General features: G+C 43.3%; 1 long non-coding RNA gene across 1 annotated transcript in view; it reads left to right on the forward strand.

Annotated features, from left to right (window-relative positions):
- The window catches only part of LOC139555331 (uncharacterized), a 23,620-nt gene extending 8,710 nt beyond the window's left edge, over window positions 1-14,910 (forward strand). The window contains exon 2 of the long non-coding RNA XR_011670982.1: window positions 14,717-14,910. This is a non-coding gene — a long non-coding RNA (uncharacterized lncRNA). The remainder of the gene's footprint in view (window positions 1-14,716) is intronic.
- The last annotated feature ends 3,897 nt before the right edge of the window (window positions 14,911-18,807 follow it).

An 18,807-nucleotide genomic window follows, 5' to 3' on the forward strand; every position in this document is an offset into this window, starting at 1 on the left:
AAACCCTGGATGGGATACTAGAGGGATAGCTGTTAAAACCCTGATGGGATACTAGAGGGATAGCTGTTAAAACCCTGGATGGGATACTAAAGGGATAGCTGTTAAAACCCTGATGGGATACTAGAGGGATAGCTGTTAAAACCCTGATGGGATACTAGAGGGATAGCTGTTAAAACCCTGGATGGGATAGTAGAGGGATAGCTGTTAAAACCCTGGATGGGATAGTAGAGGGATAGCTGTTAAAACCCTGGATGGGATACTAGAGGGATAGCTGTTAAAACCCTGGATGGGATACTAGAGGGATAGCTGTTAAGACCCTGATGGGATACTAGAGGGATAGCTGTTAAAACCCTGAAGGAATACTAGAGGGATAGCTGTTATTACCCTGATGGGATACTAGAGGGATAGCTGTTAAAACCCTGGATGGGATACTAAAAGGATAGCTGTTAAAACCCTGATGGGATACTAGAGGGATAGCTGTTATTGCCCTGGATGGGATACTAGAGGGATAGCTGTTATTACCCTGATGGGATACTAGAGGGATAGCTGTTAAAACCCTGATGGGATACTGGAGGGATAGCTGTTATTACCCTGATGGGATACTAGAGGGATAGCTGTTAAAACCCTGATGGGATACTGGAGGGATAGCTGTTATTACCCTGATGGGATACTGGAGGGATAGCTGTTAAAACCCTGGATGGGATACTGGAGGGATAGCTGTTAAAACCCTGGATGGGATACTAGAGGGATAGCTGTTAAAACCCTGGATGGGATACTAGAGGGATAGCTGTTATAACCCTGATGGGATACTAGAGGGATAGCTGTTAAAACCCTGATGGGATACTAGAGGGATAGCTGTTAAAACCCTGGATGGGATACTAGAGGGATAGCTGTTAAATCCCTGGATGGGATACTGGAGGGATAGCTGTTAAAACCCTGGATGGGATACTAGAGGGATAGCTGTTAAAACCCTGGATGGGATACTAGAGGGATAGCTGTCAAACCCCTGATGGGATACTAGAGGGATAGCTGTTAAAACCCTGGATGGGATACTAGAGGGATAGCTGTTAAACCCCTGATGGGATACTAGAGGGATAGCTGTTAAAACCCTGGATGGAACACTGGAGGGATAGCTGTTAAAACCCTGGATGGGATACTAGAGGGGTAGCTGTTAAAACCCTGGATGGGATACTAGAGGGATAGCTGTTAAAACCCTGGATGGGATACTAGAGGGATAGCTGTTAAAACCCTGATGGGATACTAGAGGGATGGCTGTTAAAACCCTGATGGGATACTGGAGGGATAGCTGTTAAAACCCTGATGGGATACTAGAGGGATGGCTGTTTAAACCCTGATGGGATACTGGAGGGATAGCTGTTAAAACCATGGATGGGACACTAGAGGGATGGCTGTTAAAACCCTGATGGGATGCTGGAGGGATAGCTGTTCAAACCATGGATGGGACACTGGAGGGATGGCTGTTAAAACCCTGATGGGATACTGGAGGGATAGCTGTTAAAACCATGGATGGGATACTAGAGGGATAGCTGTTAAAACCCTGGATGGGATACTAGAGGGATAGCTGTTAAAACCCTGATGGGATACTAGAGGGATAGCTGTTAAAACCCTGGATGGGATACTAGAGGGATAGCTGTTAAAACCCTGATGGGATACTAGAGGGATAGCTGTTAAAACCCTGGATGGGATACTAGAGGGATGGCTGTTAAAACCCTGGATGGTTCATATCAAATTTGATGGGCTTTGGTTTTGGTACAAAGTGCTCAAAAACCCTCCTCTCATTTACCAACATGGTGACACATCTTTCCTATCAACGCTTATCTTAATTATCCGTGCAAGACGTTCCAAGAACATATTGAAGATACTCTGAGCAGCACATTAAAAGACTGGCCAAAGGTGAACTATTGATTGATCAATGTCCCAAATGTCCTACGTAGTAGCCAACTTTTTACCTTGGCCCATAGGGAATAAGGTTCTGTTTGGGACGCAACCCGTTTGAACTGATAGTGTGGAAAATGTTTTCCTTGTTTTGTTATGGAGTAAAGGCCTTTGATTCTTTATACATCTTATCAGTATTCCCTTCTGATACAATTATTAACCCAGACACTGGTGCAAATATACTGTTTTATTGACGTGTAGTTGTAATATCTGGCAATAGAACTAGAGGTCGACCGATTATGATTTTTCAACGCCGATGCCGATAACGATTATTGGATGACCCAAAAAAGCCGATACCGTTTAATCAGCCGTTTAAAAAAAAAAAAAAAAAAATGTATTTGTAATAATGACAATGACAACAATACTGAATGAACACTTATTTTAACTTAATATAATACATCAATAAAATCAATTTCAAATCATAGACTTAATTATAACATAATAACACACAGAAATACGAGCCTTTGGTCATTAATATGGTCGAACCCGGAAACATCATTTCGAAAACAAAACGTTTATTCTTTCAGTGAAATACGGAACCGTTCCGTATTTTATCTAACGGGTGGCATCCATAAGTCTAAATATTCCTGTTACATTGCACAACCTTCAATGTTATGTCATAATTACGTAAAATTCTGGTAAATTAGTTCGCAACGAGCCAGGCGGCCCAAACTGTTGCATATACCCTGACTCTGCGTGCAATGAACGCAAGAGAAGTGACACAATTTCACCTGGTTAATATTGCCTGCTAACCTGGATTTCTTTTAGCTAAATATGCAGGTTTAAAAAGATATACTTCTGTGTATTGATTTTAAGAAAGGCATTGATGTTTATGGTTAGGTACAGTCTTGCAACGATTGTGCTTTTTTCGCAAATGAGCTTTTGTTAAATCATCCCCCGTTTGGCGAAGTTGGCTGTCTTTGTTAGGAAGAAATAGTCTTCACACAGTTCGCAACGAGCCAGGCGGCCCAAACTGCTGCATATACCCTGACTCTGTTGCAAGAGAAGTGACACAATTATCCTAGTTTAAAGAAATTCATGTTAGCAGGCAATATTAACTAAATATGCAGGTTTAAAAATATAAACTTGTGTATTGATTTTAAGAAAGGCATTGATGTTTATGGTTAGGTACACATTGGAGCAACGACAGCCCTTTTTCGCAAATGCGCACCGCATCGATTATATGCAACGCAGGACACGCTAGATAAACTAGTAATATCATCAACCATGTGTAGTTATAACTAGTGATTATGATTGATTGATTGATTGTTTTTTATAAGATAAGTTTAATGCTAGCTAGCAAATTACCCTGGCTTCTTACTGCATGCGTAACAGGCGGGCTCCTCGTGACGCAGGTGGTTAGAGCGTTATACTAGTTAACCGTAAGGTTGCAAGATTGAATCCCTGAGCTGACAAAGTAAAAATCTGTCGTTCCGCCCCTGAACAAGGCAGTTAACATAGGCCGTCATTGAAAATAATAATGTGTTCTTAACCGACTTGCCTAGTTAAATAAAGGTGTAAAAAAAAAATATGGCCAAATCGTTGTCCAAAAATACCGACTTCCGATTGTTATGAAAACTTGAAATCGTCCCTAATTAATCGGCCATTCCGATTAATCGGTCGACCTCTAAATAGAACCCTTTGAAGACAGTTTTATAAATAATGTCATCAAAGCTATTTGATTGTTTGTAAAATATTGTACATTTCTTTATCCCTGAAATGACATTTTATAGTATTTGAATAATTTTATTTGTATTGACTAATTTTTACCAAGTGATTGATAGCAACCTTGGTCTCTAAATCCTCAAACAGAGTAAGCCAAAGCGACAGCAAAACCTTCCTTAGGTTAATTCCTCTAAAGACCCGTCGTCCTCTGGTTGGTCAGGTCCGTTCCTCTAAAGGCCCGTCGTCCTCTGGTTGGTCAGGTTCGTTCCTCTAAAGACCCGTCGTCCTCTGGTTGGTCAGGTTCGTTCCTCTAAAGACCCGTCGTCCTCTGGTTGGTCAGGTCCGTTCCTCTAAAGACCCGTCGTCCTCTGGTTGGTCAGGTTCGTTCCTCTAAAGACCCATCGTCCTCTGGTTGGTCAGGTTTAAAGTAACCTACAGTTGGCTAGACATTTGTAAAGGATGTGCCCCAAATGGCACCCTATTTCCTACATCAGGGCTATTCAACTGGCGGCCGGAAGGCCAGATCAAGACCGTTTTTAATTTACACTGTGTAAGAAATTGTATTAGATATTGGTAACTTGCTTTAACAACTTCTCAACACTAGCTATACTTGACACAACATGCACACACCCCCTCTTTCTCTTGGACATATGCTGGACTCATTTAGACATATACACGACACCCACAACTCCCCTCCCCCATGACAATCACACACACACACACAACTCAAGGTTGGAGCACAAGACAAAGAACTGTGGGAAGAACCAATGGAATGTCGACATCAGGCCTGGACAGGACAACCCACGACCCAGATCGATCAATCGGAAGGCCAGACTACCAGATCAACCTACTTTGCTAGTTGCCTATATAATCTGTATGAACTGCCTAGAGCGGGTCTCTTTCCCGACGATTCCATACGATATTTTTACATGTAATTAAACGGCCTTGTTATATAAATATCCACCTCGTCCTATGTCTCCACTTGGTCTCCTGTCTCTAGTAAACGTTTTACTAACAACTGGCCCTTTGATCAATTCTGAACATTAATAAAATATCTTCAAAAAAAATTGCTACAAAATCCGATGTTAAGTGAAAAAATTGACTGTTTCTAGCATGTGGCATATTAATTATTTTTTCTTTATATGAATTTGGCTTTAGAGTTTGAACGGTGTAAGTTACAAAATATTATGACCCCATTCCTGAAAGCTTTGACTCACTTTGTGTTATTTATAGATTGTAAGGGCCGACGCCGGACAGGAGAAGCAGGTACGGGGAGTCAAAACATTTATTCAGGAACAGACATAGAACACGACAGGAACAGCGTCAGCACACAGGTAAACCAGGACATATGGCAAACAATCCCGAAGCAGGGAACAGAGCTAGGAAACAAACAGATTTAGGGAAGAAAATTACACAAGTAATTGAGTACACGTGAGTCCAATGAGCACTGATGTGCGTGACGGGGGAAAGGCAGGTGTGCGTACTGAATGTGGCTTGAGTGCGTAATGTTGGGGAGTCTGGCGTCCTCGAGAACCAGGGGGAGGAAGAGCAGGAGCAGACATTGATATCGTTTTCAGAGGATTTTCAAATCACCTATTTACTTTTGAAGAAGCTTTTCAATAGTTGTTTGAATAATACAAAGATAATTGAGCCTTTTCCTTTCAATGAGAATCCCATTTTTTGGTTGCACCTTGACTCAAGTTGTTTGCCCGCCATCCACGTCTTTCCTAATTACTTTTAACATTACATTTTAAGAAAAGTGATTTATTGGTGGTAATGCGTTGCTTTTTTTTTATACAGTAAAAAAGTATTATTATTCCGAAGAATAATCACAATTGGAAATTATATATAATTATGTTTGGGTCAAATTAAGGTCCAGGACCGGACCAAATCTGAACCAAACATAGACATCTATGAACCAAACAAAAACGTGGACAACAAGGTCCGGACTGGACCAGAAAAAGATGTCCAAAAGGAATCAGAACCGGTATTTTCTGAGGTACGGCCTTCAGGGGAAACTCCAGTCCTCACGGGCCGGAGTTGTGTACCACTCCCCCCCCCCCCCCATCCCTAGTCACACAGCTGATGAAACTAATTGAATTATAAACTGCATATCATAATTAATTGATTACTGGTGTCAGATGTGCTAGCTGGTGCTGGGGAAAAAGTGTGACACCAATTAGTCCCCAGTGGAATGGAGTTGTTTATCTCTGGCCTACTGTGTCGTCTGAAATGGAATGTTATAAATTCCCATCTATGTGGCAGGCCTACCGTTTGTAAAACAAAGATTTTAAAAAATATGGCCGGTCCAGACAGGACAAAAACAAAAGACATCAACGTTGGCCGGTGCTTACTGGGGTATAGCGGGGTGGCAGGTAGCCTAGTGGAGTGGCAGGTAGCCTAGTGGTTAGAGCGTTGGACTAGTAACTGGAAGGTTGCAAGATTGAATCCCCCAAGCTGACAAGGTACAAATCTGTCGTTCTACTCCTGAACAAGGCAGTTAACCCACTGTTCCTAGGCCGTTATTGAAGTCAGTTCTTAACAAAAGGTAAAAATAAATAAATTGCCTACCATGTTGCCCGCAATGGAACGTTATAAATGCACATCTATGTGGTAGGCCCAACGTTTGTAAAACAGGCCTTAGCTTTATTAGTCCTGATTCCTGTGACTCATCAATTTGGCTATTTAATCTCTGAACATCCCAACTTCATCAGGAGGAGTTTTCCTGAGTCTATTGTAATGTTTTTACACAGTGGGAAATGATCACCTCGTAAAATGACAGATACAAACTTGAAACCACTGATCATGAATATTTAGCCCACGGGATGAAACTCCTTGACAGCAGTGGTGAGTAGCTTGTTCCATATCGTTCATTTTACTTTGACCTGTCCTGTTTTAAGGATCTGTTGTTTTGTTAAAAATGTTTTTTGTTTTTTTTTGTTGATTGGGCACCATTTAGGTTAAGCTATTTTATCATAGAAACCTGCATAATGTAAAAAGTTTCTCATTACATTGTCATCCATTTTATCTCCAGTCTGTAGGCTACAGAAAAGGCCACACACTCTTTCTACCATATCCTGTATCTGCTAAATGATTTATGTATTAAAAAAAATGGAAGCGCAGAAGTGATGCATCTCTCCAACAGCACCCTGGAAAGGTGCGCTGGGAACGGACAAGATAAATATTTTACGCTCCTCTTTTGACAAAGTGGGCGATGCTTGTCATAGGGCGGCGTCAGCGCTCACCTAAAAAAGCCCATATGCCACTGGTTGAGAGGAATTGTCATTGTTTTTTTGGGCAGAATTATGTGAGGTTTTATGTGTTGTTGTTGGAGGTGCGTCAGTTTAGCTCAGAAAATGCTGATCTGGTCAATCTGCCCACTAGAGGAGAGCCGCTTAATCCAGTTTATTGAGTTGACCGGCCGTGCCAAACACAGGGCGAACATACTGATTCTTGAACAACTGTTGTTGCAATCAGGACTAAGTCAGAGAGGAAGAGGCGAAGCCAAAATATGTCCAGAATAAACCCAAAGTGTTTCTACATGCTTGATATGCAGATCTAAACTTGTCGCCTGACTTCAAATCAAATCAAATTTTATTTGTCACATACACACATGGTTAGCAGATGTTAATGCGAGTGTAGCGAAATGCTTGTGCTTCTAGTTCCGACAATGCAGTAATAACCAACGAGTAATCTAACCTAGCAATTCCACAACTACTACCTTATACACACAAGTGTAAAGGGATAAAGAATATGTACATAAAGATATATGAATGAGTGATGGTACAGAACGGCATAGGCAAGATGCAGTAGATGGTATAGAGTACAGTATATACATATGAGATGAGTAATGTAGGGTATGTTAACATAAAAGTGCAAAGTTTAAAGTGGCTAGTGATAGATGTATTACATAAAGATGGCAAGATGGCAAGATGCAGTAGATGATATAGAGTACAGTATATACATATACATTATATTAAGTGGCATTGTTTAAAGTGGCTAGTGATGCATTTTTGATCAATTTCCATCAATTTCCATTATTAAAGTGGCTGGAGTTGAGTCAGTATGTTGGCAGCAGCCACTCAATGTTAGTGATGGCTGTTTAACAGTCTGATGGCCTTGAGATAGAAGCTGTTTTTCAGTCTCTCGGTCCCTACTTTGATGCACCTGTACTGACCTCGCCTTCTGGATGGTAGCGGGGTGAACAGGCAGTGGCTCGGGTGGTTGTTGTCCTTGATGATCTTTATGGCCTTCCTGTGACATCGGGTGGTGTAGTTGTCCTGGAGGGCAGGTAGTTTGCCCCCGGTGATGCGTTGTGCAGACCTCACTACCCTCTGGAGAGCCGTACGGTTGTGGGCAGAGCAGTTGCCGTACCAGGCGGTGATACAGCCCGACAGGATGCTCTTGATTGTGCATCTGTAGAAGTTTGTGAGGGTTTTTGGTGACAAGCTGAATGTCTTCAGCCTCCTGAGGTTGAAGAGGCGCTGCTGCGCCTTCTTCACAACGCTGTCTGTGTGGGTGGACCAATTCAGTTTGTCCGTGATGTGTACGCAGAGGAACTTAAAACTTACTACCCTCTCCACTACTGTCCCGTCGATGTGGATAGGGTTGTGCTCCCTCTGCTTATTCCTGAAGTCCACAATCATCTCCTTTGTTTAGTTGACGTTGAGTGTGAGGTTATTTTCCTGACACCACACTCCGAGGGCCCGAGGGACTTCCTGCCTTTGGGACGACTCCCATTGTTAGGGTGGAGACATAAGCATCTTGTCATTATTTACAGATCTCTGACTAAGGTAACACCATCATGGTTGCAATTGAGATCAGCTGTGGGGGGGGGGGGGGGGGGGTGAATTTAGCGCATATTGATGATTTAACGAGACATCAGTTGGCGATAATCTAGTGCAATTGATGTTTACAATAGGCCCCTTGTTATTGGATGACATCCCAATAGGCCCATTGTTATTGGATTATATTCCTATAGGCCCCTTGTTATTGGATGATATTCCAATAGGCCCCTTGTTATTGGATGATATTCCAATAGGTTACGTTCTGTAGGCTACCCGTTAGCCCCGGGGTGGCAACCTCCTTCCATGGAGGACCTAATGTCTTCTTGTTTTTGGTTTTTCCTTTCAATTAAGACTTAGACAACCAGGTGAGGGGAGTTCCTTACTAATTAGTGACCTTAATTCATCAATCAAGTACAAGGGAGGAGCTAAAACATGCAGAAACGTGTGTCAGCCTATCAGTAGTCACGAAAAGTGTGAAAACCCATTGATTGGTTCCCATCAAATTAGATTAGGTTTTCATCCGACAGCGACAATATATAAATATAAATATAAATAATATAAATAATATAAATATAAATAAATGTAAATAATATAAATATAAATAATATAAATATAAATATAATATAATATAGATATAAATAATATAAATAAATAAATGTAACTGAAGTGATTTGGTAAATTTGATATAAAGGGCAATCATTTTCAAAGATTTTACTGAGTTACAGTTCCTATAAGGAAATCAGTCAATTTAAAAATATGAATTATGTCCTAGTCTATGGATTTTATATGACTGAGAATACAGATATGCATCTGTTGGTCACAGATACCTTTAAAAAAAAAGGTAGTGAGGGACGTGGATCAGAAAACCAGTCAGTGTCTGGTGTGACCACCATTTGCCTCATGCAGCGTGACACATCTCCTTCACATAGAGTTGATCAGACTGTTGATTGTGGCCTGTGGAATGTTGTCCCACTCCTCTTCAATGGCTTTATGAAGTTTCTGGATATTGTCGGGTACTGGAACATGCTGTCATACACGTCGATCCAGAGCATTCCAAACATGCTCAATGGGTGACATGTCTGGTGAGTATGCAGGCCATTGAAGAACTGGGACATTTTCAGCTTCCAGGAATTGTGTACAGATCCTTGCAACATGAGGCTGTGCATTATCACGCAGAAACATGAGGTGATGGAGGCGGATGAATGGCACGACAATGGGCCTCAAGATCTCATCACTGTATCTCTATGCATTCAAATAGCCATCGATAAAATGCAATTCAATTTCTTGTCCGTAGCTTATGCCTGTCCATCCCATAACCGCACTGCCACTATGGGACACTCTGTTCACAACATTGATATCAGCAAACCTCTCGCCCACACAACGCCATTCACACTGTCTGTCATCTGCCCGGTACAGTTGAAACCGGGATTCATCCGTGAAGAACACACCTCTCCAGCGTGCCAGTGGCCATCCAAGGTGAGCATTTGCCCACTGAAGTTGGTTACGACGCCGAATTGCAGTCAGGTCAAGACCCTGGTGAGGATGACGACCACAGAGATAAGCTACCCTGAGATTGTTTCTGACAGTTTGTGCAGACATTTTTCGGGTTGTGCAAATCCACAGTTTCATCAGCTGTCCGGGTGGCTGGTCTCAGACGATCTCACAGGTGAAGAAGCCAGATGTGGAAGTCCTGGGCAGGAGTGTTTACACGTGGTCTGTGGTTGTGAAGCCGGTTGGATGTACTAACAAATTCTCTAAAACGACGTTGGGAGGCAGCTTGCGGTAGAAAAATAAACATTAAATTCTACCCGGCAACAACTCTGGTGGACATTCCTGCAGTCACTAAGCCAAACGCTACTTTAAAAACATCTCTGGCACTTTACATGTCGCCTTTTATATTTTTGTTCAGTGTATTTAGCCTATTGCACTTGTGTGTGTATTAGGTAGTTGTTGTGAAATTGTTAGATTTCTTGTTAGATATTACTGCACGGTCGGAACTAGAAGCACAAGCATTTCGCTACACTCGCATTAATAACATCTGCTAACCATGTGTATGTGACCAATACAATTTGATTTAATGCTTGCCTTCAACATATAATAAAACAATTGATGTAAAAAAAAAAAGTTTACAAAAATACATCTGCTCTCTACAGATATAGTAAATGTATTATAATCCACATAACAATCCACAGGAGACTTGGCTGTAGCTTACACGTTGCCTACATAGACTACTTGCACTGACACCCAGAGGACCTGTAGTCTACCTTACTGTATAGCCTACAAACACCGCTTCCAGCTGCCCCCTGGTGGCATTTCTAATGATTACATATCCTTTCAAATCCTCCTGCGACAAAATGGGTCATATTAATATCTGCAATCTGTAGGCAGTCTGTCAGTGTTGGTGAACACTATGTCGACGCCATGTCTGATTGGTGAACAGTATGTCAACGCCATCTCTGATTGGGGAACAGTATGTCGACGCCATCTCTGATTGGTGAACAGTATGTCGACGCCATCTCTGATTGGTGAACAGTATGTAGAAGCCATCTCTGATTGGTGAACAGTATGTCGACGCCATCTCTGATTGGTGAACAGTACGTCAAAGCCATCTCTGATTGGTGAACAGTAGGTCAAAGCCATCTCTGATTGGTGAACAGTACGTCGACGCCATCTCTGATTGGTGAACAGTAGGTCGACGCCATCTCTGATTGGTGAACAGTATGTCGACGCCATCTCTGATTGGTGAACAGTAGGTCGACGCCATCTCTGATTGGTGAACAGTACGTATATGCCATCTCTGATTGGTGAACAGTATGTCGACGCCATCTCTGATTGGTGAACAGTAGGTCGACGCCATCTCTGATTGGTGAACAGTATGTCAATGCCATCTCTGATTGGTGAACAGTACGTCGACACCATCTCTGATTGGTGAACAGTACGTCAATGCCATCTCTGATTGGTGAACGGTATGTCAATTCCATCTCTGATTGGTGAACGGTATGTAGAAGCCATCTCTGATTGGTGAACAGTACGTCAATGTCATCTCTGATTGGTGAACAGTACGTCAAAGCCATCTCTGATTGGTGAACAGTATGTCAATGTCATCTCTGAGATGGGTGTAGGGGTGAGGTGGAGTGGTGGGCTGTGGTGGGGTGTAGGGCTGAGGGGGGTGGTGGGGTGTAGGGGTGGTGGGGTGTAGGGCTGAGGTGTGTGCGTGTGTGTGTGTGTAGTGCTGAGGTGAGGTGAGGGGCTGAGGTGGGGTGTAGTGCTGAGGTGAGGTGAGGGGCTGAGATGGTGTGTGGGGTGAGGGGCTGAGATGGTGTGTGAGGTGAGGGGCTGAGATGGTGTGTGAGGTGAGGGGCTGAGATGGTGTGTGAGGTGTTCCATTGCATCAGATACCCCAAAACAAAAGAAAAAACACCCTACAGAAATTCCAATGTAAAGACACATTATCACATAGATAAAAACAACAAACAGTTTCATTGCACTGGTGCGGTCCTTTGTGGAATGATCAAGAGACATTGCAGCCAATTTCAGATGTATTCCTGGATGTTCTTCAAACGGTTCCTTTGCCTCATGACCAACCAAGGTTGAGATGGATCCCATTTCACTTTGTTCAATTCAGATAGAGAAGAAGTGCCCATTATTAAACAGTTTATATTCTTGCACTTCCTGAATTGACTGAATGGAAAAAATGGATTTGACCCCCAAACATGTTGGATATTTACTCTAATTTGTATTCTCCAATGTAATATTGTCCCATGTAATGTTGACCACGTGGTATTCTACAGCATTTCCGTAGCATGCATCTGAACTTTGGCTGAGACAGTGTTGACTTCTGCTCTGGCAGAGACAGTGTTGACTTCTGCTCTGGCAGAGACAGTGTTGACTTCTGCTCTGGCAGAGACAGTGTTGACTTCTGCTCTGGCAGAGACAGTGTTGACTTCTGCTCTGGTAGAAGAGACAGTGTTGACTTCTGCTCCGGCAGAGACAGTGTTGACTTCTGCTCTGGCAGAGACAGTGTTGACTTCTGCTCTGGCAGAGACAGTGTTGACTTCTGCTCTGGCAGAGACAGTGTTGACTTCTGCTCTGGCAGAGACAGTGTTGACTTCTGCTCTGGTAGACAGTGTTGACTTCTGCTCTGGTAGACAGTGTTGACTTCTGCTCTGGTAGACAGTGTTGACTTCTGCTCTGGTAGACAGTGTTGACTTCTGCTCTGGTAGACAGTGTTGACTTCTGCTCTGGTAGACAGTGTTGACTTCTGCTCTGGTAGACAGTGTTGACTTCTGCTCTGGTAGACAGTGTTGACTTCTGCTCTGGTAGACAGTGTTGACTTCTGCTCTGGCAGAAGAGACAGTGTTGACTTCTGCTCTGGCAGAAGAGACAGTGTTGACTTCTGCTCTGGCAGAAGAGACAGTGTTGACTTCTGCTCTGGCAGAAGAGACAGTGTTGACTTCTGCTCTGGTAGAAGAGACAGTGTTGACTTCTGCTCTGGTAGACGAGACAGTGTTGACTTCTGCTCTGGCAGAAGAGACAGTGTTGACTTCTGCTCTGGTAGAAGAGACAGTGTTGACTTCTGCTCTGGTAGAAGAGACAGTGTTGACTTCTGCTCTGGTAGAAGAGACAGTGTTGACTTCTGCTCTGGTAGAAGAGACAGTGTTGACTTCTGCTCTGGTAGAAAAGACAGTGTTGACTTCTGCTCTGGCAGAAGAGACAGTGTTGATTTCTGCTCTGGTAGAAAAGACAGTGTTGACTTCTGCTCTGGCAGAAGAGACAGTGTTGATTTCTGCTCTGGCAGAAGAGACAGTGTTGACTTCTGCTCTGGTAGAAAAGACAGTGTTGACTTCTGCTCTGGTAGAAGAGACACTGTTGACTTCTGCTCTGGCAGAAAAGACAGTGTTGACTTCTGCTCTGTAGACATTTTTCTTGCAGCAGCGTGTCTTGGATGAGCTCGAATATGGCCGTGCCTGGCACCTCCAGACCGGGGAATCCTGCCAGGATAAAGATGATGACGTAAATCCAAGTAGGATTCTCCAACACCTCCAGACTGGGGAATCCTGCCAGGATAAAGATGATGATGTAAATCCAAGTAGGATTCTCCAACACCTCCAGACTGGGGAATCCTGCCAGGATAAAGATGATGATGTAAATCCAAGTAGGATTCTCCAACACCTCCAGACTGGGGAATCCTGCCAGGATAAAGATGATGACGTAAATCCAAGTAGGATTCTCCAACACCTCCAGACTGGGGAATCCTGCCAGGATAAAGATGATGACGTAAATCCAAGTAGGTTTCTCCAACACCTCCAGACTGGGGAATCCTGCCAGGATAAAGATGATGATGTAAATCCAAGTAGGATTCTCCAACACCTCCAGACTGGGGAATCCTGCCAGGATAAAGATGATGACGTAAATCCAAGTAGGTTTCTCCAACACCTCCAGACTGGGGAATCCTGCCAGGATAAAGATGATGACGTAAATCCAAGTAGGATTCTCCAACACCTCCAGACTGGGGAATCCTGCCAGTATAAAGATGATGACGTAAATCCAAGTAGGATTCTCCAACACCTCCAGACTGGGGAATCCTGCCAGGATAAAGATGATGATGTAAATCCAAGTAGGATTCTCCAACACCTCCACACTGGGGAATCCTGCCAGGATAAAGATGATGACGTAAATCCAAGTAGGATTCTCCAACACCTCCAGACTGGGGAATCCTGCCAGGATAAAGATGATGATGTAAATCCAAGTAGGATTCTCCAACACCTCCAGACTGGGGAATCCTGCCAGGATAAAGATGATGACGTAAATCCAAGTAGGATTCTCCAACACCTCCAGAGTGGGGAAGTCAGCCTGCAGACACAGAGATGTCCATGAGAAGGAGCGTGCTACACATTGGTAGTGGATGAGGGGAGTTTCCCCCCTTACAGCGCTGTGAAATGGAATGGTGCTATATAAATTCCATCAATTATTCCTACTAATATCTTGGGGGAAAAAAGTACTGACTATATGTGACAAGTAGTCAGTTAGTTCCCCTTGGCTCCTGTTTCAATGCAAGGGGTGGCGTAGTCTAGGGGGGGGTTAAAATACTTGGGGGGTGAAAATAACTGGGCCCATATTCATTAAGTGTCTCAGGGTAGGAGTGCAGATCTAGGATCAGGTCCCCACCCCTGTCCGTGTTCTCCTGTTCATTGTAATCTAAAAGGTAAAACTGATCATTGATCAGCAGTCGTTACTCTGAGACGCTTTATCAATATGGCCCCTGATTTTGAACAGAGAGGAGAAACATTACCAACCTTGGATTGTAGGTGACGATGTAGGTGACGTTGGAGCTGACTTGACGAAGATGACGAAGATGAAGATGAAGATGACTAAGACGATTTTAAAAGGGCTGACGAACCTCCAGGTCACCTGACAGAAGATGGGGGACCTGTGACCTATGACCTATGACCCTGTAACCAATCATGAACTTGATGTCCTTATTAAACCTGTAGTAGAAGAAGAATACTTCATTCATTCATTGAAGAAGGACATTTGTCTCCTGCTGTACCCAACTCCTCTGATACACACACACACACACACACACACACACACACACACACACACACACACACACACACACACACACACACACACACACACACACACACACACACACACACACACACACACACACACACACACACACACACACACACACACACACACACACACACACACAGATAAATACACACATGCTGGAGAGGCTGGAGCTTTAAAAGAGACTATGAGAGACGTATGCATCAGACCTCTCTTGAACTGTTCACTGTTTGACGCTCATCACGAATACATGCTGTGCATTCTCCTTTCTTAGGTGCAGTATTATTAACCCTTTGAATACTACATTTACATGCCAACTTTGTAGCCTCGTTATTAAACCAGCCTGATTTTGGAAGCTCACATTTTTCTTTCACTTTTCACATATCACGTGAAACAGAATGTGAGCTTGCAAGATCAGGCTTGGTTCATGAGGCTAACAACTTCAGCATCATTAAGATAAACATGCATTAGCCAGTTTAGCTTTTGCCAAAATTCACAGCTACTTGGATTGATTTCTGTGCCTCAAACGGTTGGGGTGGATCGGGGAGGAAGAGGAGGCGAACACTCACCTGTCTATGCCATAGATGAGGACCAAAGCTATCATCTCACAGAAGGCGATGACTAGGAGAGGCACGGAGCCGGCAAAGCTGTCGAACAGAGGCAGCCAGTAGTTACCAGAACTCTGGGCGAATATCAGGGCAACGATGAACGACGCCAGACAGACAATACCTGAAACAGAAGACACAAACGATGAGATATTTCTTCAAGGATCATTTGACCAGTGGTCTTCAGTGCACTACTTTAGACCAGAGCCCTATGGAATCCTATTCCCTCTATAGTGCACTACTTTAGACCAGAGCCCTATGGAACCCTATTGCCTATATAGTGCACTACTTTAGACCAGAGCCCTATGGAACCCTATTCCCTCTATAGTGCACTACTTTAGACCAGAGCCCTATGGAACCCTATTCCCTCTATAGTGCACTACTTTAGACCAGAGCCCTATGGAACCCTATTCCCTCTATAGTGCACTACTTTAGACCAGAGCCCTATGGAATCCTATTCCCTCTATAGTGCACTACTTTAGACCAGAGCCCTATGGAATCCTATTCCCTCTATAGTGCACTACTTTAGACCAGGGCCCTATGGAATCCTATTCCCTCTATAGTGCACTACTTTAGACCAGAGCCCTATGGAATCCTATTCCCTCTATAGTGCACTACTTTAGACCAGAGCCCTATGGAACCCTATTCCCTATATAGTGCACTACTTTAGACCAGAGCCCTATGGAACCCTATTGCCTATATAGTGCACTACTTTAGACCAGAGCCCTATGGAACCCTATTCCCTATATATAGTGCACTACTTTAGACCAGAGCCCAATGGAACCCTATTCCCTATGTAGTGCACTACTTTTGACCAGAGCCCTATGGAACCCTATTCCCTATATAGTGCACTAATTTAGACCGGAACCCTATTCCCTACGTAGTGCACTATGTAGGGACTAAGGCTGCTATTTGGGGTTCAGTCCATGAGAAGGAGAAGATAGATACACATTCATCAAATGTGATAACGCGACTTTGAATATTGCAGAACTGTCTTTTTGACATTGGACGCTTTGTGGTCAGCTCACTACATACTTCTCAAACAACAGTACACGTGTTTGTCTCCTGTTTGTGTCACCAACACCAGTCAGATGTGGGTTAATGGCCGTCCACACTTCCACACTGCCCTTCCTGAGGCGCTGTCCGATAGCAAACTCCAGGTGCAGCAGTGGAATCCCCTCCAGAACCAGCAGGATCAAGAATGGGATCATAAACGCTCCTTTGGAAGGTGAGAAGTAGAAACAGGAATGAGAGGTAACATAAATGCCTGATCACAGATTTGTTTTTTTAAAGCCAACTCCTCTGACTCTCATTACCATGGAGATCAAACTTCCTAGATCTGGCTAGCAAATAAAAATCCCTCTGCAGATATTTTCGAATTTTTGCTATTACAAAAATATATTCCATTTATAAACACAGAAAGTACACACACTTAAGGGGAAAATAACATGTTTTGAGCAATATATATATATATATATATTTGACCACTTAACTTATCTCTATGTATGTGTCACGCCCTGACCTTAGAGAGCCGTTTTATTTCCCTATTTAGTTAGGTCAGGGTGTGATGTGGGGTGGGCATTCTATGTTTTCTGTTTCTATGTTTTGGCCGGGTGTGGTTCTCAATCAGGGGCAGCTGTCTATCGTTGTCTCTGATTGGTACTTAGGCAGCCTTTTTCCCACCTGTGTTTTGTGGGTAATTATTTTCTGTTTTGTGCACCTGACAGAACTGTTTCATTTTGTTCTACTTTGTTATTTTGTTTCAGTGTTCAGTTTGATTAAATATCATAAACGCTTACCCACGCTGCACCTTGGTCTCCTTCTACTTCATACGACGAGCGTTACACTATGTCCTCCTCCCATGTATACATTCTTCACAAACCTTACCCTACACTATTCCATCTCTCTTACATTCTCCGCACGCGCAGTCAACTCACTATTAGTATACATCTTTATACATACGTACTCTGTTGAAAATGTACTGGAGGTCACCATTCCAAATTCCTTGAAAATGTATTTCTCCTCTGTGTTAGGATCTGGAACGATTTCCCAACATTTATCAGGAGGCTTTTGATCTATTTTCTGAAATTAATTTTATTGACCTGTTATTTGTCCGGCTGAAAGAGCTGTCGGATGATGAGGGGCGGGGTTATGTTGGTTCGATAGAGCTGTCGGATGTTACAACAAGTTCCGTCCTCTCTCTCTCTCTCTCTCTCTCTCTCTCTCTCTCTCTCTCTCTCTCTCTCTCTCTCTCTCTCTCTCTCTCTCTCTCTCTCTTTCTCTCTCTCTCTCTCTCCCTGTCTCTCTCTCTGATTTATGTCTTTATTGGAGGACATGCCATGCTGAAGCTAGAGGAGTATGTTAGAGGGACACTGGGATGAAAGCTAATGTAGCTAAATAATCCGTTTCAAAGTGTTGGTCTGGTTGAGATGTTTGGCCATCAGGTGGTAAATATTTGAAAGCGTTTTCTGCCAGTCAGACCATTGAGGACAGCGGTGTCTGCGTCCCAAATGGGCACCATATTCCCTATTCCCTATATAGAAACACTACCGGTGGCTCTATGGCTCCCGAGTGGCGCAGAGGTCTGCATGTCAGTGCTAGAGATGTCACTATAGTCCCTGGTTCGATTCCAGGCTGTATCACAACCCAGCAATGACTGGGAGTCGCATAGGGCGGCGCACAATTGGCCCAGCGTCATCCGGGTTAGGGTTCGGCCGGTGTAGGCCGTCATTGTAAATAAGAATTTGTTCTTAACTGACTTGCCTAGTTAAATAAAGGTTAAATAAAAAATATGGGCCCTAAAATGTTTTTCTTTTTTTATATTCAAAAGTAGTGCACTACTGTATATATATGGAACATATGAACAGTTGGGGACGCACCCAGTGAGACCACATTGCAGTGTGATAATGGTTGTTTTCACCCAGTGAGACCACATTGCAGTGTGATAATGGTTGTTTTCACCCAGTGAGACCACATTGCAGTGTGATAATGGTTGTTTTCACCCAGTGAGACCACATTGCAGTGTGATAATGGTTGTTTTCACCCAGTGAGAACACATTGCAGTGTGATAATGGTTGTTTTCACCCAGTGAGACCACATTGCAGTGTGATAATGGTTGTTTTCACCCAGTGAGACCACATTGCAGTGTGATAATGGTTGTTTTCACCCAGTGAGAACACATTGCAGTGTGATAATGGTTGTTTTCACCCAGTGAG

The sequence above is a fragment of the Salvelinus alpinus genome, chromosome 26 (genome assembly GCF_045679555.1).
Source record: "Salvelinus alpinus chromosome 26, SLU_Salpinus.1, whole genome shotgun sequence".
Lineage (NCBI taxonomy): Eukaryota > Metazoa > Chordata > Actinopteri > Salmoniformes > Salmonidae > Salvelinus > Salvelinus alpinus.